This window comes from Phacochoerus africanus, chromosome 9 (assembly GCF_016906955.1).
Source record: "Phacochoerus africanus isolate WHEZ1 chromosome 9, ROS_Pafr_v1, whole genome shotgun sequence".
Taxonomy (NCBI): Eukaryota; Metazoa; Chordata; class Mammalia; order Artiodactyla; family Suidae; genus Phacochoerus; species Phacochoerus africanus.
The window spans coordinates 82255916-82279892 of record NC_062552.1 but is presented as its reverse complement, the minus strand read 5'-3'; the positions used below and the strand labels follow the sequence as shown (position 1 = coordinate 82279892).

The 23977-nt window shown below is 39.0% G+C and overlaps 2 pseudogenes; both read left to right on the top strand.

Annotated features, from left to right (window-relative positions):
- The first annotated feature begins 1636 nt into the window (after positions 1–1636).
- On the top strand, positions 1637–2587 carry LOC125136857 (olfactory receptor 4M1-like; annotated as a pseudogene).
- A 15304-nt stretch (positions 2588–17891) lies between these two features.
- Positions 17892–18813, top strand: LOC125136861 (olfactory receptor 4N5-like; annotated as a pseudogene).
- Positions 18814–23977: the final 5164 nt, after the last annotated feature.

Sequence of the window (23977 nt, the reverse complement as noted above, 5' to 3'; positions counted from 1 at the left end):
TTGATGGGATGGGTACAGAGTATGACAGAGCAGGTAAGGGTGACTTATGTGACAGTAATCACAATTATCATATCAGTATCCACCATGGAAACTAAAAACAAAAAGCTTAAGGTCTTGTAATAGTATTTATGGAATTGAAATGTTCATCTCCTTTTAGTAACAAGAGGTCAATTATTTTAATTAAGAACAAATAACTTAATCACTTCCATCTGTTCAAAATCAACATAACATAATAGCAAAATATCCAAATGAACTGAGTAGTCATAATGTTCCAGATGCTTCTGGTAAGAGATACTTTTGATTTTTGGAAACTCATAGTTTACTCATCAGAGAATGTGGATGAGTAGTATGCTATGAATTTACAATTATATACTTTCTGTGCTTTTAGTTATCGAGGCTATGGGGCACCCCTTCTAGGTAAATAGAGGAAAACTATGGCTATGGAATCCTGGGAAATATGTCATCACAATTAACCATGTTTTTAAGAAAGTTGAGAATTGAAACCCTCATTAATGGAGTTCCTGTTTTGGCTCAGTGGGTTAGGAATCCAACTAGTATCCATGAGGATGTGGGTTTAATCCCTGATCCTGCTCAGTGGGTTAAGGATCTGGTGTTTCTGTGAGGTGTGGTGTAGACTGGCAGCTGCAGCTCTGATTCAACCCCTAGCCTGGCAACTTCAATATACCACATGTGCATCCCTAAAATGCAAAATAAAAAACAGAAAAGAAAGCCTCATTATCTTTCTTTTGGCTAAATCTTTCTAAACTGAATTTTAAATGCCTATCTTACTAAACATGATTGATTAACTCACTGGGCTATTCCTGGGTGTGGGAATATTTCCCTTTTGCTAAAAATTAAGTAATTCCACAATACTGAACTTTCTTAGTGTTTTTGTTTTTCTGCCTCTTGCGTCAAATTCCTGGCAAACACTGTTTTTTTTTTCCCATGGTGTTTCTACTTGTAATGAGCCATCCTTCTTTATAACAAAATACTTTTCTAACTTATTAGATTTGGAAGCCTGTATTTGTTAAAATTATGCAAAAGTTGAGCCAGTCATTGCCAAGGAGGAAACACTGGATTTCTTCAGTCAATATTATGCATAAGCTTTGGTGGACACTATCATATTCATTTGGTCTCATAAAACCCTAACCTTTTTTTCACTATGCTTCCTTCCTGAGGAAAGGCAATTCTATAAAGTAGCATACCAATAGAACAGAAGCAATTCTTTAGTACTGGCTGTTGCTCACAAGAAATACTTTGGTGTGGCAGCTTTTATATTGCTTAAAAGTAGAAGCATATATTTATTCATATATTTACTAAAGTAGATGTTTGAGGGAAGGATTAATGGATTTCTGAGTTTCATAAAACAGAAATGACACTAACAGGTTGAAATTTTGTTTTCAGATATGCAACACACTTCGTATGATTTCGATGTTGCTAATTTTCACATCATCACTTACTCTTTCCCTAGCTTGGTTTATGAAACAAAAAAATGAGGCAATAAACATATTCTAATGCAATTTCTTAAGGACAGTGACCATATGATGATTTTTAAAGCAGTGATAGAACTCTGGTTTAACGCTATTTAGAGTAATTACAATTTCTTTATTTTTTTCATAGCTATAATAAGAAAGAAAGTGAAGAAATGGAACCAGCAAATTACACCAGGGTGTCAGAATTTGTTCTCTCTGGCCTATCCCAAACTCGAGAGGTGCAACTGGTCCTGTTTGTTATATTTCTGTCCTTCTATTTGTTCATCCTTCCAGGAAATATTCTTATTATTTACACCATCAGGCTTGACCCCCATCTGACCTCACCCATGTATTTCCTGTTGGCCAATCTGGCCTTCCTTGACATTTGGTACTCCTCCATCACAGACCCTAAAATGCTCATAGACTTCTTTGTGGAAAGGAAGATCATTTCCTTTGGGGGGTGCATTGCTCAGCTCTTCTTCCTGCATTTTGTTGGGGCCTCAGAGATGTTTCTGTTCACAGTGATGGCCTTTGATCGCTATGCTGCTATCTGCCGCCCCCTCCACTATGCTACCATCATGAACCGACGTCTCTGCTGTATTCTGGTGGCTTTCTCCTGGATGGGGGGCTTCATTCACTCTATAATCCAGGTGGCTCTCATTGTTTGACTTCCCTTCTGTGGGCCCAATGAGTTAGATAGTTACTTCTGTGACATAATGCAGGTTGTCCAGATTTCCTGTGTCAGCACCTTCCTGGAGGAGTTAGTGATGATCTTTAGCAGTGGCTTGATCTCTGTGGTGTGTTTCATTGCTCTTCTCATGTCCTATGCCTTCCTCCTGGCCATGCTCAAGAAACACTCAGGCTCAGGTGAGAGTACGAGCCGGGCCACGTCCACCTGCTACTCCCACATAACCATTGTGGTGCTAATGTTTGGGCCGTCCACTTACATTTATGCTCGCCCCTTTGACTCATTTTCCCTAGACAAAGTGGTGTCTGTGTTCCATACTGTGATATTACTTTTACTTAATCCTATCATCTACACATTGCGAAACAAGGAAGTCAAGACAGCCATGAGGAAGCTGATCAACAGATACATTTTATGTAAAGAGAAGTAAAAGATAAATCTTATATTCTGTAGTCCTTCTGAGGGTCACTGTCCTAAAGTAGGAAGCATTTGCAGTAATATTGCTGCTTTCACTACCTCCTTTTGTTTGAGTTTTTAAAATCCTCTAGATTTTTCGTCTATGTGGTGAAAAAACAAAGAAGTTAAAATGTAAGTAAATTTATTTACACCCTCCCTGAAATTTCTGGCAGATTACTATTAGAATTTGAAATATAATAATGGTCTGCTAAAACACACATTTTCACTAATTGTTTATTGAGTGACTAACTAGAAAGGCTTTGGCTATGAGGAGAATGTGATGTGTGTTGAGAAATAACAAAATAAGTAAGACCTGGGAGACATATCCATTATGAATGTATGGAAGTAAGTGGCTAGCATATGAATATGAGTAGTTTCAAGTGACCAAATTAAAAATGGATGTGTTTCAATCTCGGCCTAGTGGGATAGTGTTTGGCAAACCATCTTTTTGGGACTGGAAAAATAGATTTTTTGTCTTTTATCTCTTCCTCTTTCCAGAATAAATAATAGAAAGTGAGAATTCATTAATAGGAGCCATTTCAGCTCACTCCAGGTGGTAGACATTCAACGGTATTGGAGACAGGACCCAAGATTTTGTCACATCTTGGAAACACTTTTTATGAATTCATGGCTGAGTGTAGTTCGGTTACTATGTGAGGACTCCTGTCTTTCAGAGGAAGTCTCCAGTCAACTAATGATTTTTAAAGGCAGTGTCTCCTTACAGCCTCCGGTGTGAATGCAGACTTGAAGGAAAGGGATTCTAGGTTGATTGGAATTGATAGCCATCTAGCTGTGTGATTTTAAAAGATTGCCTCCTCTGCCATTTTTGTGATTTCTGAATTTGCTAATTCTGCCTTTCACATTAAAGTTAAATTAGTAGGGTGCTGCTTTTATTAGCACTATAATTAAGAACTTCTTTCCTACTAAACCATTTCTTAGTACATATGGAAGAGATCTAGATGTACTGGTTTCCATAATTCTCTAGTTACTTTTTAAAATTGTTATTACTTTTTCTTTTTAAGACCACACCTACAGCATATGGAAATTCCCATGCCAGGGGTGGAATCTGAGATGCAGCTGCTGGCCTATGTCACAGCCACAGCAATGTGTTATCCAGGCTGCATCTGCAATCTACACAGCAGCTTGTGGCAATGTTGGATACTTAACCCACTGAGCAAAGCCAGAGATTGAACCTGCATCCTCATGGACCCTATGTAGTATTCTTAACCTGATGAGCCACAACAGGAACTCCATGAATTATCTGTTAATAATCAATTTACAGTTTATTGACCAATTTGTTAATGATCAATTACTAAGAACTCGACTACTTACCATGCTTAACAATGTAAAATATATAGTATTTGAATTGATATAAATTTTAAAAATTTAAATTAAACTTTCAATTTCAAAACTAGGGAGTCTGTCAATCCAAAGGCAAGAGAACTTTGTGAGCTTTGAGTGTGTTAGTCTTGTATTTTATTTGATAACATACTATGACTAGACTTCAAGGGAAATAGTTTCCTGTCAGCATCAAGAATGAATATATGTGAATAACTGATAAAAACATTCCCAGGATTATTTTTGATCTATATTCTATTTATTAGTTGAGAAGGTAAATTGTGCCAGACCCAGTGTACCTCAGGCACATAGGATGGACTGATGGTACATAAAGTTTATTTCTTGCTTTGGAAAATTTTCCCTTTGATGAGTAAATAGGGTTCCCAGACCCCCATGTTTGGGTGGAGGTTTCTCCACACCAATACGCAATTGTTATTATTATTTTTTTTTGAGGGCTGCATTCATGGCATATGGAGGTTCCCAGGCTAGGGGTCAAATCAGAGCTGTAGCTGCCAGCCTACACCACAGCCACAGCAATGTGGGATCTGAGCCACATCTGTGACCTACACCACTGCTCACAGCAACACTGGATCCTTAACCCACGGAGCAAGGCCAGGGATCAAACCTGCAACCTCATGGTTACTAGTCAAGTTCATTAACCACCAAGCCACAACGGGAACTCCAATACACAATCTTGAACTTCAGCAGGGTGTCCAAGAAGTCAGCTCAATTTTGACACTATCTTCCTGGAGATAGACTCTTCAACTCAATTTTGACACTCTTTTTCCTGGAGATAGACTCTTCAACTCAATTTTGACACTGTCTTCCTGGAGATAGACTCAGATTCCACAGGTAAAGGGCTCAGTCCCACAGACTAACCTCCACTTGAGATACCAGCCACCAGCCAATTGTTACCTGTGCTTCTGACTGACTAGCTATAAATCAGAGGTTTCTAAGAAACCCTCCTTGGGTTTGATTAACTTGCTAGAACAGTTCACAGAACTCAGGGAAACCTGTTTACTCACTAGATTACCAACTTATTACAAAGGATGTCATAGCATATGAATCAATAGCCAGATAAAGAGATACATAGGGTGAGGTTCTCAACAAAGGAGTTTCTGTTCTTGTGGAGCTTGAGACCTGGCATGATAGCACACAGTACTGTTTCCAGGATATGGAAGCTCTCCAAAATGGACCAAAAAACTGTCCTTCTGGGTTTTTAATGAGGCTTCATTACATACTTATAATTGGTTAAATAATTGGTCAATGATGATTTATTCAACCTAAAACTCCTCTCCCTTCCCTGAGAATCAGGGGTGGGACTGAAAGCTCCAACCCTCTAATCATGTGAATGGTTCTCCTGGCAGCCACCTTGGGGTAGGACTCAAAAGTCACCCTCATTAATATAAACTTAATTGTGATGGAAAGGGCTTATTAGGAATAATGAGACATTCATTTCTCCTTTGTGGCTCTGAGGACAAAAGATCATATAGTATAACAAAAGATGCTCCCCATTGCATTGATCAGAAAATTCCAAGGGTTTTGGGAGCTGAGAGCCAGAAACTGTGGATAAAGACCAAAAATATCAAAAATATATTTTGATCACTGTCACCAAAACTCAGCCTCTGTCCACTGGTGCCAAATAGAAACATGGAGGCAGAGTTTTGGGCAAAGGAGAAAGGAGTAGCTTTTATTGCTTTGTCAGGAAAAAGAGGCCACAGCAGTTAATGCTCTAAAGACTGTGCCCTCCTATGGGAGAGAATAAAAGATGGTCTTATAGTTTTGGAAGTGGAAAAAAGGGCCACAGATAAGGACCAGGGTAGATGCAAGCTTGCATTCTTCTTCAAAGCTGATGTTGGGTGGTCCTGGGACTAGTTCTGGTGGTTCTTGAGATTATTGCACTATAACCTTCTTTCAGGAATGAAGAATGCTTCATCAGGCATTTAACATCTTTCACTTGTTGGGGCAGGGAGGAGTTTAGTACTGCAGAAGAGCTCAAAGATACTGTTATGTGTATCCCTTGAGGCTGAACCTGGACCCTGCCTCAGGGCTATAATATTTTGTACTGACTGTTCCTCCCTGTCTCTGCATCCTCTCCCTTCTCTAACTAACAACTATTTAAACCTGCCCTTTGGAACTTGGGGAAGGTCATGGAGGCTGAAGCCTATTTCCTAAAAATAAGAAATGGGGGACACAGAAAGTCTTTTGTGCCCAGAAGACACACAGGGCCCTGCTTGGTTTCAATTTGAATGACCAGATATATACATTTTTTACAAATCAAAATATCACAATGACTCCAATGTTGCAGTAACTTTTCTTCTAAGAACCCAAAGACACTGATAAAAATTATGATTCTTGAATTTTGAGTTGACTTCTTATTGCCTAGAAATAAATAAAACAGTAGACTCTCTAATATTTTACAACAAAGAATGAAAAAAAATCTGATGTATAAAAGATATAAGAATACATAATAAAAAAGATGAGTTGTTTCTAGATTTTATATTACTTTATTTCTCTTACGTGAACCAGCCAGACCTCTATTCATTTTGTCATTTATTCTTCATTTAGCTAAGATTACTGTTCTTAAGAAAGAGATTGCTGACTCAAGATTCTCTCCAAATGTAAGTATAGTGTACTACAGAAGGATACTATTGAAAATACTGAAGCTAGCTATGTACTGGAGTTTGGAACTTGCCATCACTCTCTATGTGGATTAAATCATGAGCCACTGCAGCCCTGCCAACCTGTAGCACCCCCTGAGTGGACCTCAGGGTGGAGACCAACAGTGAGGTACTCTGTGCTCTGGAAAAACTAGAAGAACATGTTGTCAGATAGTTAGATATTTTTAAGAGAAGATATTATATGCCCAATTCTTACATCTCCTCATATCTAGGAAAACACTAAAATCCTTCATGGTGACGTATGTTCCTCCTGACTCATAGTAACCTTCATGAGACCAGCAGCAAACTTTTATAGAATGTGTGTATGGCTTCATGCACCTCCCCCTTCACCTTTATCACATACCCTGAGATTTCCCCTTTCCTCTTTGGGGTGGTATTTCAGAGGTGTCTGAAATACTGCCTCCTGGCCTGTAGTTAAGTGGACAAAACAAAGAATGTCACAGTCATCCTTGAGTGCAGCCACTCCAAGGGTCAGCTGGTGAGCCCTGAGGGAACTCAGGAAAGAAACAAAGAATACTGGCCCAGATAGCTGGGGTGCATATCAAAGGAGAGAATCCGTTCCCTTAGAAACAGGCTGAATTCCCTTAACTTGATGTATCCAGTTTTCTGTAAATCTTTTGTTCCTATTACCTTCCCTTTGTTGCAAAAACTCATATATATCCTAGCTCCCCCCTCATCTCCTCAGAGTAGTTTCTCAGGGCTACCTGAGATGCTGTCTCCCAGGCCTAAGTCCTAATTTTGCCCAAAATAAAACTTAACTCTCAACTTTCAGGTTGCGCATTTTTTTTTAAGTTGACAGAGCAAAGAGAAGAACACACATCACAAAGGTATTGTAATGAAGAATTGCTTAATTAGAAATACATATAAAATTAACAGAAGGGAAGCAGAGAACTTTTGGCACACTAGTAAGCAGTGACCTGGCTGGACTCATGGAGAACATGATTAGTATTATGACTTATGAATTATTATGAATTAGTAATTCTAGACTGGGGCAATTTCAGCCTCCAAGGGACATTTGGAAATGTCTGGTGACATTTTTGACAGTCACATTGGGGAGTGTGATTGCCATGTAATATATAGAAACCAGGGATGATGCAAACTTGAGCTAATTGCCCCCCTGGGGAGTGTGATTGCCATGTAATATATAGAAACCAGGGATGATGCAAACTTGAGCTAATTGCCCCCCTCCCCCAAATTATCTGGCCCCAAATGTCAGTAGTGCCAAGAGAGGGAATCTTGCCTTAGACAATGAGCAGGGATATAAGACAGGCTAGTATAGAATAAATGGGTATTAATCTCATACATAATCTTTTCATCTACAGTTCTGCCTCTAAGAAATTCAACAACCTCAGTTATGTGGTTCCCATTTAGCTCTTCCTTGTTTCTCTACATTACTTTTAAATGTCTTTGAGTCTTTTTTGTGTCTTTCAGTCTGTTTCTCTTTCCTTCAAAAATTGCCATTGTATTTCCATTCTTAATATTAGCAGTATTTGAATTGAATAATCAATTAATACCTTAAGGTCCAGATAATGATTACTCTTTGAGTTAGTCATTGACTAGCCTGATATTTTATTTTTATTTTTTATTTATTTATTTTTTTGGCTGTGCTCATGGCATATGGAAGTTCTTTGGTCAGGGATTGCACCTGTAGTAACCAAAGCCAGAGCAGTGACAGCACCAGATCTTTAATCCACTGAGCCATGAGGGAAATCTGGCCTGATATTTTAGAACCTAAGTTCCACCCATCTCATAGCTTTTTGCAAATCTTAATGTTAATAACTGGACCTTACTATTCCATATGGTAAAACAGAAACAAAAAACCTTTATAGCCAAACAAAATAAGTTCTCCTGTTTTTTAATTACTAAAATAATCTGTTTATTGACATTAAAAATACATGAACATATAAGGAAAGAAAAAAAAAAGCATTCCTAGCAATCTCTCTTTCCCTAGGAAATGAGGCTTTCCTCTGGCAAAGTCTGTGAGGTCTCCCCACTTAGCTCCATTGGAACTAAGCCAGTTTGCCTATCTTGCATTGCTATACAATATAATTAACTATCATTTAGTAAATGGTGAGGTGGAATGAAAGCTACAAAATTCTTCAGACAAGTAAGTAAAAACCTTAGATTTTATATCTAACAAAACTGATATTTAAAAGTTATAGGAGTTCCCATTGTAGCTCAGCACAAACAAACTCAGCTAGGATCCATGAGGATGTGAGTTCAATCCCTGGCCTTGCTCAGTAGGTTAAGGATCCAGCAATGCCATGAGCTGTGGTGTAGGTCACAGATGCAGCTTGGATCTTGAGTTCATTATATCCTCATTGTAATAAGTTAGCAGCTGAATGACATGCCCACAGGCATCATGACAGTTCCAAGGCTGACCATAAAAGGCCAAAAAGTGGGCAGTGGCCCAATTCCTGGAAATCCCTACCCCTTCCCTGAAATAGTCGGAATAATCCTCCCACCTGTTAGCCTATGATATTGCCCAACCTATAAAAAACTAACCACCCCCTATTTTGAGGACTCTTCCCTCCTGCCTTCTGAGATGGCCCACACTTGGTGGAGTGTCTTTCTCCCAGGGCTGCTCTCTCGCCATTTGAGATGGCCCACACTTTGTCCATCTTCTTACCTAACATTTTGTCTCTCGCTGAATTCCTTCTGTGCTGCAACATAAAAGAACCTGAACTTCAGGAGTTCCCATTTTGGCTCAGTGGTTAACAAACCCAGCTAGTATCCATGAGGACCTGGGTTTGATCCCTGGCCTTGTTCAGTGGGTTAAGGATCCAGTGTTGCCAGAAACTGTGGTGTTGGTTGCAAACATGGCTCAGATCCCAAGTTGTGGCTCAGATCCTGATTTGCTGTGGCAAAGGCTGGCAGCTTCAGCTCTGATTCGACCCCTAGCCTGGAAACCTCCATATGTCATGGGTGTGGCCCTAAAAATACAGACTAAAAAAAAATAACCTGAATTTCAGTAAGTCCTGGGACCAGGTGAGTGATTTTAATTAAATAACAACAACAACAAAACAGTGGGTTCAAGTCCAGTCTAGGCTTTAGCTAGGGTTATGTGTCCTGGCCTGTGGGTTCGAGTTCCAGTCTGAGGGGTAGAGGTTCAAAACTATAAGCCTGAAAATAATGTGGGAAGTTGCATGGCTAAAGAGTATGAAAGCTGCATACCTTGACAATTCATAAACTATAGAGTTGCTTCATTCCCCTTTGGTGGCACATTAGATAGGTTTACTAAAAACGAATACAAATACTCATGTAGGATAAACACTTTTTAAAATACTTTGAGAACTGGCAAAAAAAAAAAAAGATGGTGTAGAACATAGAGAGTGTAAAAATCAAATGAGGTTGAGAACCCAGAGAAATAAATGAGGAAACAGATACCAGGTTTTGCTGTTTGGACTTCTGTTCTGTTTTCAAGGCCGCAAATGTGGGTGGTAGGGCACCAAATCCTCCTAAGGATCAGTTCCACATGCTCAGGTCTCAAAGGATATGTTCTCCGGGTAGTGGTGAAATAGATTTTTTAAACCTCATCATCCCAAAAGGCAAGAAAGAGAAAAAAGAATTATGAAGCATAAATGGGCTCATATATATTTGGGGGGGTTTGAATTTATACTAGTGAGTAGTCTGAATCACTGCTAGGTGATAATTTCCTCCAGTGTTTTTGGTTCCAGAGTTATAATACTTCCTGATAGAAATACAAATATCCTTTGAAGATGCCTGTCTTTGTTCTAGGATTCAAAGTATTTTACTGATAAACTTGGAAGAAAAAAGAGCTTACAGTCAAACATCGGTGAACACAAGTTAAAGCAAGACTTTGTGAAAGCCAGATGAGCAACAGAAAGGACAATCAAAACCACAAAAGAACCACAGAATATAAATTAAATGTATTTAATATTTTTGGAAAAATTAAAAAATGGTTAGAAATATGAATAAAGAGAAAGATGGTATAAAAACAAACAGGAGAATTATGAGAAAAATACAGAGAACTCCAGATTTAGGTTAAAAATTCAAAAGATATATTTAAGTACAAATTAGACACATCCAGAGAAAAAGTAACCTACAATATAGAGCTAAGTAAATGATCAATAATGCAGGGCAGAGACAAAATGGGATAGAAAGAATGAAAGCTGGAAAGAATGCATTTGTTTAAATGCACTTTAAAACAGATCATAATAGAACTGCAGATCAGTAAGACCACTAAATAGATGTTGAACATATCTGACTAGAAAAACAGAGATTATTCTTAAGAGAGAGTTAGGGTGTCAGCTGATGTCTTTAATAGCAAAAATGTAAACCAACGAAGAGTTATAATTAGTGTTTGGAGAGAAAATCATTAATTATCAGCTCTGTGAAAATAAAAACATCCTCAGAAAAACAAAACAAAGTTTGCTACTAGTAGATAACCAACTAAGAAAAATTTCAAAGGATATGTTTGAACAATAAGAAAGTGATCCTGGCTGAAAAGTTTCAGATGAAAGAGAAAAACAATGGACCAAAACAGTGGGTAGAAGCAGACTTATACAAACAGTACCTTGATTTTTGTCAAAGATATCTATACAACTCTCTGGGAAAGGAAAGTTTTAAACAAGCGATGCTAGAGCAACTGAATACTCAAATGGAAAATAATGAACTTGGACCTCTATCTCACTGCATACACAACATTAATTTGAGTTGGATCATAGACTAATGTAGTAGTTAGAAATATAAAGCTTCTAGAAGAAAACATGGAGATTATATATTTTCCATCCTTGGTGATAAGCAATGATTTCTTAATAGCACAAAGAAGCATTTCAGACAATTTATACATTAAATATTAAAAAATTAAAAAATACTGCTCATTGAACTACATCATTATGAAATTAATAAGCAGGGGAGTTCCTGTCATGGCTTAGTGGTTAATGAATCCGAGGAACCATGAGGTTGCAGGTTCAATCCCTGGCCTTGCTCAGTGGATTAAGGATCCAGCGTTGCCATGAGCTGTGGTGTAGGTCGCATATGTGGCTCAGATCCCACATTGCTGTGGCTCTGGTGCAGGCCAGTGGCTACAGCTCTTAGACCCCTAGCCTGGGAACATCCATATGCTGCAGGAGTGGTCCTAGAAGTAGCAAAAAAAAAAGAAAGAATGTTCATGGAAACTTTATTCATACCCCAAGATTTAAACAACCCCAGTGCCAATAAAATAATAAAAATGATAAAAACTTTGGGTGGAACATTATTCAGTAATTAAAAGGAATAGCTGCAGATAAGGCAAAACATGCGTGAACCTTAAAAACATAATGCAGTTAAAAAGTCAGATAAAACAGAACACATACCATGATTTTACTTTTATAAAATCCAAAGAAAAGCAAAACTAGCCTGTTACATTAGACATTTAAAAGGGGTTGCTCACTATGGTGGTAGTTGCAGGGAAGAATGACGAGGGTCAAAAAGCAGCTTTCTGGAATGATGGAAACATTCTACAACTTGTTCCTTGAGTGCATACATTTGACAGAAATGATCAATTCCAAAACTTATATGTACATTTTCATGTATATAAATTATATTTAAAGAATAACCAAGAACTTGTTTTCATGCTTGCTTCTAAATGCATGTAATTTGTTGAAGGACACAACAAATTATTTTTAGTTTTCTGTTGTCAGATATGAGGAGAAATGGACATATGGAGGACAGATGGGAAGGAGATTCCTTATTGTACAAATTATTTTTAAATCTTTTATTTCTGAAACATGAATATATGATTCATTTTGAAAAGTTTACTTTAAAAAACAAATATATTTAAAGCAGAATGTCTAATTTTCAACCTTTACCTGTTTCAGTTATCCCCATATTTGAAAATTACACAACCACCCACACATTTATGCTGATCAAAATCGAGGTCAAAATCAAAATCAAATTAAAAAAAATCAAGATCAAAATCAAGAGTTATTCTTTCTTCCTTATCTTCCAGTCCATCAACAAGCCCCTTGGACTATTTCTCCAATATATATATTTGGTATAAATTATTCCTTCCATCTCCTGTTCTAGCCTACCCTCCTGTCATCTCTGTAGTACTGCAAATGCCCTCTGACTAGTCTCCTGGCTTCTACTCTTTGCCCTCTATGACCTGTTCTTTACTAGTAAACAGAATAATCCTTTAAAGATGTAAGTCAGATAATGGTTCTCTTCTGCTTATAATGTCTCAAATGGAATGATGACCAATTGCCTTTTGGTCTATATCTGATACTTCCTCTCTATTTTGCCTTATAATTTTTTTTCCAACTTACCCACTATTAACCTTGTCATACTGGCCTTTCTGCTTCTTTCTCCTTTCTGCTTCTCACTGCATCTCCCCCTTCCAGCGTGAGGGCCTTTTATCAGCTCTTTTTTCAGATGTTCTCATAGTCGGCTTATTGTAGACCTCAGTTGAAAAGCCATGTCCTCAGCAAGGCTCTCTGTGGCCAGCTCACCTGGAGCAGCCATTTCTTTCCCGTCTCTTCCCAGCACGTCACTATATCATAGTACATCATAGCACTCACCACCATCCGATATTTTCTCTCTGATATGTTAGAGTTTTCTGTCCTCTCCGTGCATTACAATGTAAAATCCCCAGGGGCAGGAACCCTTTTGTCTTGTTCAGTGAGATATTGCTAACACCGAAATACAGTCTGATTCAAGACTTTGTTTCTAAAATTGTCTAAAATTACCAATTTTTACCAGTAGGAGTAAGAAGTCTCCCTTCTGGGGACTAGTTTAGATCATCAGGTTAATTTAAGTTTTATGCAAACATTAGGAAGCAAGGCACCTGATTATGTCTATAGTTAAAAAAATCACGTTTTAAAAAATCTTCAGTGGCAATAAAGACTGCAATGTACTCCAAGATGAGGACTTTTCTCCTCATGTGTTTCTCCAAATATTTTCTTGTTTGTTTCCTTCTTTCTCTTTTTTGAATGAATAACTTTCTTTCATTTGTTAAATCTATTTCTATATGTGGTTATAGAGAATATGCATTTCTATGCTTCTTTATCTTTTTATGTTCATTTCTTACTTTCCTAATACTGTCTTTGCATTTGTCCCTATTCTTTAATTTTCCTTCTCTCTTTCTCTACATTTTTATCTTCCTAATTTTGTATATCTATTTCTTTCTCTATTTTTCCCATTTTTCACTCCTCCTGCTTCTCTTCCTATGAACTGGATATAAAGTAGAATGAAATATGTTTGGTTCTGCATTGTTTTTTTATTAAACATGTATGGACAATATTTTAATTTTTTTAATAGAAAATATCTTTAAAGCAAAATCACATCTACTAAAATTTAAACTAAGTTGCTTTCTACTACATGATTCTTAATTATTTTTTTCTGTTTAATAACATTAAATTGAAAAAGAAATACTTCCTCATCATTTCTTTAGCTGAGCATAGGAGACAAATATTCCTAAAATGAAAAACAGCAAATATCAAGACCACAATAGGGTCTATTTAGGAGGATGTCTCCTCTAGAGGATTTTCAGTTCTACAACATGCAGGTTCTTTTAAATAAAGAATTATTCAAAGGAGACCTTGCAAGTATCATTTATTTTCTCTTTGCCTATGTCTTTGTCATTGGAAATACACTGAATCTAAGTTACTTATCATCTATGTAACAATATCATTTCCTTTCTTGATATAGCAATGATTTCCTGTCAGTTATTCTATTTATCGCTCTCTCTTTTTTTTCTTGTTTTTGTCTTTTTTTTTTTTTTTTTTTTTAGGGCTGTACCTGCAGCATATGGAGGTTCCCAAGGTAGAGGTCAAATTGGAGCTGCAGCCGCTGGCCTACATCACAGCCACAGCAATGTGGGATCCAAGCCACGACTGTGACCTAAACCACAGCTTATGGCAATGCTTGATCCTTAACCCACTGAGCAAGGCCAGGGATCGAACCTGCAGCCTCAAGCTAATGAATGCTAGTCAGATTCTTTTCCGCTAAGCCATGATGGGAACTCCTATTTTTGTCTTTTTGAATTGCAGTGTAACATATAAACATACCTTGGATTTCTACTCACTCAGACTCAACAAACACACTCGCCATTCCACTATTTCCATCACTGGTGGAATATTGATTTCAGAACCCATAAGTGACACAGTGTCTCCTTAACCAATATGTACTTGCATATTTGTATCTAACAAATCTCTAATTCTTTGATAATATCTTACTGGCATTCGGAAATTTCCCTTTAAAGTGTTCTGTAGTTTTGTTAGTCTTCAAATTCCCAAGGTACATTCTCTGTTGCATCACAAATTGATTGTTATTTCCAAACATTAAGAGGCCGCTCTGTGAGAAGAGATATTTAAGAACAAAGGCAGGAATAATCAATTATTGTACCTTCCATTAGAAGGTGGTGTCTGCTGTGGGATAGCAATGCTGGATTGCTAGAGAGGTAAATTTGTTTGTCACTCTACATATTTACAAGGAACAGAAAGAAGGAATAAATGGAAACATCACAACTCTTCTGATGGGACATCTGCTGTCTTGGAATGCAATGGTCAGAATTATAGTTGGAAAAAACTAATATTTGAAGTCTGAATTCAATAATACAGTAGCACATTTTATCTGTTTTTAATAATATATCTCTAGTTTATCCTGATATTTTGAATTACTTTATTGGGGATATATAAAGCCTTTATTAAAATACCAGTTATCTTCAAGATGTTAATATTTGGTCTTAACTTTACATAGGGTATATTAACTGAAAGAAGTGAGGGATGTTAGGCAGTAATAAATCCCATCTGTTAAGAAGTCAATAGAAGAACATAAGTGCATGATAGGAAATAAAACACAAAGCAGAGAGGAAAAGCCTACAACTCATAAACTTAGAGATAGTTAAAGATTTTTCTTATGTACTAAAGACAGCCTCAGGGTTTGAAAGAGTGTGAAATAACCAAGTGTGTTATAGAGTGCCAGACGCACACAGTATAGGAATAAGCACAGAGGAATTCTTGACTTACTTTTCAAACAGTTGGTTTTATGCTAAGATGGAATGATAAATATTGAAGCTAATGAATGCTAAGAAAACAAGGAAGAAAGGAAGGGAGAGAGGAGGGAGGAAAGAAGGAAAAGGAGAAGAAAGAAAAGAAAGAAAGGAAGGAAAGGTGTGGAGAAGAGCAAAGCAATTTGGATCAGGCCATCTGTAAATGTTTGTGCTTCAGTATTGCCTAGGAAAAAACATGTGTGCTTGGCATATATGTATGTGTGTGCACACATGTTGAGTGCCTAAGTGATGTAATGTACCTCTTTAATAATTCCTAATTTTGACTGACATCTGCTATTAATGAATCTATCTGGGTTTAGGCATACAAAATCAGACATTTTGATTTTTTTTGTTGTTTCATCTTTTTAGAGTTCCACCTGTGGCATATGGAGATTCCCAGGCTAGAGGCTGAATCAGAGCTATAGCCACTGGCCTATGCCACAGCCACAGCAACTTGGGATCAGAGCTGCATCTGTGACCTATACCACAGCTCATGGCAACTCCACATCCAACCCACTGAGCAAGGCCAGGGATCGAACCTACGTCCTCATGGATGCTAAGTCAGATTCGTTTCTACTTAGCCATTATGGGAACTCTTATTTTGATGTTTTAAATAGATATGCCATTATAAATATGTTCTTTGGTTTCTTGATTTGGGATGTGATTTTTTTCCCTCTTTCTCTTCTCTTTCATTCTATCACCATTTATAGTTAAAGATAGTACACCCATCTTTCCATCCTCTCGACACTCCATTATCCACTCTACTTAAAAACAAATGTGTCCTGTAACTGAAAGCATGTGCAATATTGTTCTATATCACACTGCAGTATTAGGCTCTAGTTCAAAAGTCTTCAAGTTTTTACATTTTCTTATCCTAACAATAAACAATTTTTGAGCATATAAAAACAATACATTTAGGGTTTTTTTGTGTTTTTACATTAAATTATACTATGACACTTTCAAAAGTAGAAGTTCAAAGAATGGGGTATAATCATTGATGTTTTTGTTGAGAAGGGGAAATTCTCCCCTCTACCCATCTTGAAATTTTGTGGCTGGACTAATAATGAAATGGAAACAAGATAGGTTAACAGAGGAAAAGAAACCAATTTTAATCATGTCCATGGAGACCTCATAGAAATGGGACATAAACAACTGTCCAAAGCAGAATTTTTTATGCTCTTTTGATGAAAAACTCAATAAGTTTGTGAGGACTTGATAGGACAAAGAAACAGGTTTTAGGTGCTCAATCAGTGATGCATCTAATGGAGTTGGGGTTTGGAGTAGAAAAATAAAGAAGTAACAAGATTTGTTCATACAGGTTTCTCAGCCTCAATTCCCTATCTCCAGTGATAAGAGTCTCCTTGTACCTCCAGATGAAGGGAGTGTACATTTCACAGGAGAGATTTCCTTCCTGATTTAAGGGAGAAAGGAGGGTCAGAGTGTTTCCTTTGCATTGGCCATTTAAGTAACTAATTCAAAATAATCAATATGCCATTAAGCCATATTTTGGGGTGGCCTACCCTAGGTCCCCGAATTTCACTACCAATGAATTATTATGTACATAAGGTGAGCACATTGCCAATTTGCAGACCACTGTACAAATAAGCCTCAGATCTCAATTTCTTCCAAATGACCAAGATTCTTTTTATTTAGACCAGGATGATGGGTTAATATTCTATAGAGAAAAAGAAAACATTTCAAGTCATACTTGTTTTTTTTAATTTTTAGGTAAGTATTCTTATATTACTATTGTATAGTAAATGTACGATTTTCTGTATAGTTTAATAGTTCAATACATTTTGAAAATAAAAGACATTTGTAACCATTACAATTGAGATATGGAGCATTTCTGTTACCTTAAAAATATCTGTCATTCCTCTTTGCTGTCAATCCCTACCTCATCGCAATCGCCTCCCATTTCAAATAAAACTGAAGAAATTGATATCTGTGTTTAAGTTCTTTCTCTGTCAGAAAAATGTTCATGTATGTCACAAAAAACATGAACAAATCCAGGTCAGGACAGAGTGCTGCACAAGAGATCAATTAAATTGGAACACAGGACAAAGGGGACAAGTAGCTTCAAGACAAGGGAGTTGGTGCTTATGATTTATAGAAGACTAAAGGGTAGAAGAGATTTCTTACTTTGTGGGAGGGTCATGGTGTAACATAGATGTAGAATACACAACTTTTAGTTCTAGAAGAACTATAACCTAGATGAAAGAATGGAAATAAATCCTCTATTCCTTGATGTACTGCAGGCAGAGGAGATGGAGAGTGAGAACAGTACTGTGGTGACTGAATTTATCTTTGTTGGTCTGACTCAGTCTCGGAATATCCAGCTCCTGGTCTTTGTGCTAGTTTTCATTTTCTATCTCATCATCCTCCCTGGAAACTTCCTCATCATCCTCACCATCAGGTCAGACCTGGGCCTCACGGCTCCACTCTACTTCTTTCTGGGCAACTTGGCCTTCCTGGATGCATCCTACTCCTTCATCGTGGCTCCCAGGATGCTGGTGGACTTCCTCTCTGAGAAGAAGGTGATCTCCTACAGAGGCTGCATCACTCAGCTCTTTTTCTTGCACTTCCTTGGAGGAGGGGAGATGTTACTCCTGGTGGTGATGGCCTTGGACCGCTACATTGCCATCTGTCATCCTTTACACTACTCTACTGTCATGAACCCTAGAGCCTGCTATGCCTTGTCCTTGGCTCAGTGGCTTGGAGGCTTTGTCCACTCCATCATCCAGGTGGCCCTCATCCTCCACTTGCCCTTCTGTGGTCCAAACCAACAAGACAACTTCTTCTGTGATGTGCCACAGGTCATCAAGCTGGCCTGCACTGACACCTTTGTGGTGGAGCTCCTGATGGTCTTCAACAGTGGCCTGCTCACCCTCATATGTTTTCTGGGGCTTCTGGCCTCCTATGCTGTTATTCTCTGTCATGTATGTGGGCCTGCTTCTGAAGGGAAGAGCAAGGCTCTGTCCACATGCACGACTCACATCATCATCATACTTCTCATGTTTGGACCTGCCATCTTTATCTACACCCGTCCTTTCAGAGCTTTACCAGCTGACAAGGTGGTTTCTTTTTTCCACCCAGTTGTCTTTGATGAACCCTGTGATTTATACCCTTTGCAACCAGGAAGTGAAATCTTCTATGAGGAGGATATTAAGCCAGGATGTGGTTTGTTGAATGGATTTTATAATAAGCTATGAAGGGGAAATTCTGGCCCCAAATAATTAATTTAACAAATACTGTTTTTCACTGAGTGCCTTTTGTTTCTCATGTACTATTGTACTAATAGGGGAAAGTTATACATAACAAGTGAAAATAGTTGATATATTTAAAGTACATAAAGTTTTTGGACTTTAAGTAATGAATGTGAGAGATTTAGGGGTTGAGTTATATGTGACTGTAAGGGCCAAATCACCAAAGTCTCTTAGGCCAAGGTAAGTTTTATTTTGTTCTAACTGAAATAAGAATTTATCTTAATATTTTAATAGAGTTGACTTATCTGTGATTACCTCTTTCATGGTTTAGAGGAAAATCATTAGGATTCTGGGCAGAGAGCTGTAAGTGGCAAAACATCATTAAAAACAAATGTTATGCTGCAGACTTATTTAAACAATTTAAAATGCTTGAAAATTCCTTAAAATAAATATATTCTTTCCCCTCACAAAGTTTGTACACTGATAAGAAAGGAAAACGGTTTTATGGAAAAAAATTCATGAAAGTATTTCACTTGATGGTTTTGTAGTGTGTTCTGATTATTACTAAGTGATTTTTACAGATCCTCCCAGGATGTTAAAACTGTCCCTCAATTGCTTTCAATCTGATTATGGAATTATAGTTATTTGGTACTATATATTATGTTGGAGATTCCATAAATAACTCCTGTTATCTGAAATAAAACAGTGTTTAATGTGGGAAATTAGATATTATAAAATTGTTTATGGAGTAGGAGACCATTCTATATGCCAGGCTATAGATATTCAGACATAAATAAAGACATAGAGAACCTAAAAACATGGATCGAGATTAAAAGTTTGTGTTGAAAACTTATAGTACGTGTACCAAAACCAGTAGATATAAGGAATATTTGTTTTTTTTTTTTTCCATTTTTTTCATTAATCAAATGAATTTATCACATCTGTAATTGTATAATGATCATAACAATCTGATTTCACAGGATTTCCATCCTACAGCCCAAACACATCCCCCCACCCCCCCAAACTGTCTCCTCTGGAGACCATAAGTTTTTCAATGTCTATGAGTCAGCATCTGTTCTGCAAAGAAGTTCAGTCTGTCCTTTTTTCAGATTCCACATGTCAGTGAAAGCATTGGATGTTGGTGTCTCATTGTATGGCTGACTTCACTCAGCATGATAGTTTCTAGGTCCATCCATGTTGCTAAAAATGCTGGTATTTCATTCTTTTTGATGGCTAATAGTCCATTGTGTATATGTACCACATTTTCTGCATCCACTCTTCTGTCGATGGACCATTTAGGTTGTTCCATGTCTTGGCTATTGTAAATAGTGCTGCAATGAACATTGGAGTACATGTGTCTTTGCGAGTCATGGTTTTCTCTGGATAGATGCCAAGGAGTGGGATTGCTGGATCAAATGGTAGTTCTATGTTTAGTTTTCTGAGGCATCTCCATACTGCTTTCCACAGTGGTTGCACCAATTTACAATCCCACCAACAGTGTACTAGGGTTCTTTTTCTCCACACCCTCTCCAGCACTTATTGTTTGTAGACTTTTGGATGGTGGCCATTCTGGAGATAAGGAATATTTGAGCAGCACTATCAGCAAACTTGACCTAGTTGCTATTTATAGAGTGACACACTCAGCAATAAAGAGCCCAAATTCTTTTCAAGTGCATGAGTCATTCTGCAAGATAGACCATATGATAGTTCTTAAAAAGTCTCACTATAGTGAGAGAGGACAAGATGGTGGAGGAGTAGGGGGACACGCTCGCCCTTTCCCACAAACACAACCAAAAAAAGCACATCTACAGAATAAATGACTCACACAGAACAGCAACCAATCGCTGGCAGAAGAACCTAAACTCCAATAATGGCAAGAAGTTCCTTACATTACGGGGAAGAACGAGAGAAAAGAAGAGAGTGAGAGAAGGTGAATCCGAGCGGGAGGGGCGCTCCCGAAAGGGAACTGCGGAGGAGAAAGGGATCCCGCACCCTGGAAAGTCACCTACACAGGGGAAAGATCAAATGAACTGAAGGAATCTCCAGATGCAGAGAAGAGTGTAGCAGTAAGTTGGAGTACGGAAAAGCCGATCGAGAACCGAACGGACCATCTGAACTATGGGCACAGTCACCAAAAATTGAGACGCCTGGGTGGGCGCTGGGCACCGAGACCTAGGCTCCAGAGGTTAGTCCCCGGGCTGGGGGGGGCGGGGCGGAGTGGAAACTGCTTGAGAGGTCTAGAAACCATTTGACAGGGCAGAGACTGCCTGGGAGACTAGAAAACAAAGCTGTCGCAGAGGAAGGGAGCAATACTCTAGGGGTGGGGAAGTGGAAAGCCACATCAGAGGGAACCTGGGAGAAGAGCCTGGTCTGCGCCCGTGCTGGGGAGGGGAGAGAAGAAGGGGTGGGTCCCCATAGAATACCCCCAACACCACAGCAAGCTTACAGGCCTGCTAGCTAGCTGAAAGCTGTGCTTCCCAGTGCATCCCCTCCCCCCACCCCCGCCACCCCCTACGCTCTCGCCCAACCTGGGGCTGCCTGCCGTCTGGGAGGGCTGGCCTCAACAATTGCCTGAAGCCTACCACCGCAGGGGCTGTCCCTGCCTAGGCCTGCTTGCCCTTTGGAGGAGCTACATCTCTGCAGAGCAGCACCAAACACCACCAGCCCCCGAGAAAAGGCCTGCAGCCCAGAAAAGCTAGAACAAGCCTAGCCAGGCAGTGAATAGATCTGCCTAATTCTTGGACGGTTTGTCTGAGTCGGGCTGCCCTGGGGAGGAGTCTCTTCGGTTTCCAGCGGCCCTGCTACCCGCCCAAACCCCCAGAGGGTGCCTTAGTGGATCAGCTGTATAGGACTGCCAGCTCCAGGCAGGACCCCCTACAGCCCAGAAAAGCTGCAACAAGCCTGGCCGAGTCAGGAAAAGAACTCAGACGGTTTTTCTGAGTCAGGCTGCCCTGGGGAGGAGCCTCTTCGATTTCCAACAAAACTGCTACCCGCCCTAGCCCCCAGGGGGTGCCTTAGTGGATCGGCTGCATAGGACTGCCAGCTCCAGGCAGGACCCCCTGCAGCCCAGAAAAGCTGCAACAAGCCTGGACAAGCCAGGAAAAGATCTCAGACAGTCTTTCTGAGTTGGGCTGCCCTGGGGAGGAGCCTCTTGGGTTTCCAGTGGCCCTGCTACCACCCAAGCCCCTAGGGGATGCCCCACTCACAGAATAGCTTCTCAGCACCACCAGCCCCCTAGAAGATCCCCTGCAGCCCAGAAAAGCTGCAACAAGCTTGGCCAGACTGGGAAAAGATCTGCCTACATTCTCAGGCCATCCTTCTGAGTTGGGCTGCCCTAGGGAAGAGCCTCTTAGGTTCTCAGTGACCCAGATAGCTGCTCCAGGCCCCAGGGGGTGCTGCACTCCTGAGGAACAGCTGCCCAACACCGCCAACTCCCTGCAAGAACCCAACAGCCTAAAAACACCAGAGCAAGCTCTTCATGACCAAGTGACATCTGCTACCATCGTGGTGTGGACCTCCCAGTCCTGTCTGCCCTCAGGAAGTCATCCTTTGCTTCAAACAAACACGGTTAGCCCCATCAAAACTCCAGAAAAGCCACACTGCCTCAAAAAAGATTGACCAACAACGCCAGCCCTCAGGAAATAGTCCACGGCAGTGACAAGGCAAACACTGCCTGATAACGGAGAGTACAACTCCCTCAGGAGAAAGAAAACAACAGGCAAGATGAAGAAGCAGAGAAACCACCCTCAGTCAAACCAACAGGAGAACTCACCTAAAGCAGTCAACAATGAAACAGATCTCTGCAGTCTGACAGACCTGGAGTTCAAAAGAGAAATAGTGAAAATACTGAAGGAATTAAGAGAAGATAGGAACAGTAATGCAGATACCCTCAGAAAGGAACTAGAAAATATAAGGAGGAGCCAAGAAAAATTAGAACGTTCATTTGCAGAGATGCAAACTGAAATAAGGGCAGTAAAAACCGGAGTGAATAGTGCAGAAGAACGAATCAGTGATATGGAAGATAGAATAATGGAAATCACTCAATCCGGTCAGCAGACAGAAAACCAAATGAAAAAACTGGAAAGCAATATAAGAGACCTATGGGATAATATAAAGCAGGCCAATATACACATAATAGGAATTCCAGAAGGAGTAGAAAAAGATAAGGGGATGGAAAATATATTTGAAGAAATTATTGATGGAAACTTCCCAAATCTAAAGGATACTGGGTTCAAGATACAAGAAGCACAGAGGGCCCCAAACAAACTGAACCCAAATAGACCCACAGCAAGACACATCATAATAAAAATGGCAAAAATTAGTGATAAAGAGAGGATCCTAAAGGCAGCAAGAGAAAAACAGAATGTTACCTACAAGGGACCCCCATAAGATTATCAGCTGATTTCTCTACAGAAACACTACAGGCCAGGAGGGAATGGCAAGAGATATTTAAAGTGCTAAAAGGAAAAAATATGCAACCTAGAATACTCTATCCAGCAAGAATATCATTTCAAATAGAAGGGGAAATAAAAATTTTTTTCCAACAAACAAAAACTTAAAGAATACTGCAACACAAAACTCAGGGTAAAGGAAATATTGAAAGGACTTCTCTAAATCAAAAAGAAAGGAAGGAAAGGGAAGAAATAAGAAAAGAAAAAAAAGAGAAGAGGAAGAACTAGGACTGAGGAAACCGCAATCAGAGAGCAGTCACTCAAATAAGCCAGCATACAGATTTAATCATGAACAGGCCTCAAACAAAGTAAAAAAGAAAAAAATGAAAAAGAGTCATCAAAACCATAAAATGTGGACAAGGGATGTTAGGAAGTAAATAACCCTTTTTGTTTGTTTGTATGTTTCTCTTCTTAATTTTAATATAGTAATGAAGGCTTTGAACTTACAGGACCGTCAGGCGAAAACACACAATTATGGGGAGGGGTTAGCATACTTAAAAAACAGGGCAACCACAAGCCAAAACCAAATATTGCATCTGCAAAAAATGAAAAAAAAATACACTCAAGCAGATAATAACAGGAGATCATCCAAGCAAAAAAAAAAAAAAAAAAAGAAAGGAAGAATGGAGAACCATAGAATGAACTGGAACACGAGGTTCAAATGGCAATAAAATAATCACCTATCAATTATCACCT